The sequence below is a fragment of the Hemicordylus capensis genome, chromosome 5 (genome assembly GCF_027244095.1).
Source record: "Hemicordylus capensis ecotype Gifberg chromosome 5, rHemCap1.1.pri, whole genome shotgun sequence".
NCBI lineage: Eukaryota > Metazoa > Chordata > Lepidosauria > Squamata > Cordylidae > Hemicordylus > Hemicordylus capensis.
In genome coordinates this window covers 251,179,944-251,180,891 of record NC_069661.1, presented here as the reverse complement: position 1 = coordinate 251,180,891, position 948 = coordinate 251,179,944, and the positions used below count along the sequence as shown (strand labels likewise).

The window sequence follows — 948 nt, the reverse complement described above, 5'->3', positions numbered from 1 at the left end:
TGGCTTCAGTTGGGGGGGGGGCATTTTAAAATCTTGTCTCTGGGCCCACTCCAACCTTGCTATGCCCCTGAGCCGAGCGTTGGACTAGAAAACCTCCACACGAGGCCCTTCCACATTAAGATTCTGTGTGGTAAGGAGGCTGGGCCTTTCTCTGCCCCACCTGTAATTTGAGCACGGGGCAGGGAGCAGGCAGGAGTTGTGAAGTAGGCCCCTGTTACAAGCATGACCTTGATGGGTTGGGAAGGGGAACTGGTCTTGTGGCAGTGAGCATGAATCGTCCCATCTGCTAAGCAGGATCTGCCCTGGTTCACATTTGGATGGGTGACAAGATGTGAGCTCTGTGAAATATTCTCCTTGGGGGGTGGGGCTGTAGCTCAGTGGTAGAGCATCTGCTTTGCACGCAGAAGGTTCCAGGTTCAATCCCTGGTAGCATCCCCAGGTAGGGCTGGGGAAAACTCCCACCTGAAACCATGGAGTGTTGCTGCCAGTCAGTGTAGACAATAATGAGCTTGATGGACCAAAGAGCTGACTCAGTATAAGGCAGCTCCCTATGTTCCTGTTTACATCAGCAAAATGTCGGCGGGTATGAGATTATGATGCATCACTCCTGAAACAGAGGGGTTTTTGTTCTGCCTGCTAAGCCACTACGGAATCCTTGTGAACATTTTACCTTTTGCAAATGCTGTTTTAATGCAGCCATCTGGGATGGTTAGGTGGTTTGCTTCTTCTGAAATGACTCTGAACAATAACTGACACTCCTATTATGTCTTGCTGGATGACTCACTGGTAAGAAGAAGCACTAACAGCAGCCCTGGTCAACAAACCGGTGCACGATGTGCATTCTAAAGGCACCTGAAATGTCCTACTTGTGCATCAGTGGTGAAAGCAGGTCTGACATTTAAGCTCACCGACCATCCATGGAGAGGTCTATCATTGGCTACTAGTCGG

General features: G+C 50.0%; 1 non-coding gene across 1 annotated transcript; it reads left to right on the top strand.

Annotated features, from left to right (window-relative positions):
- The first annotated feature begins 363 nt into the window (after positions 1 to 363).
- Positions 364 to 435, top strand: TRNAA-UGC (transfer RNA alanine (anticodon UGC)). Its single transcript has one exon. It is a non-coding gene; the product is annotated as a tRNA-Ala (tRNA).
- Positions 436 to 948: the final 513 nt, after the last annotated feature.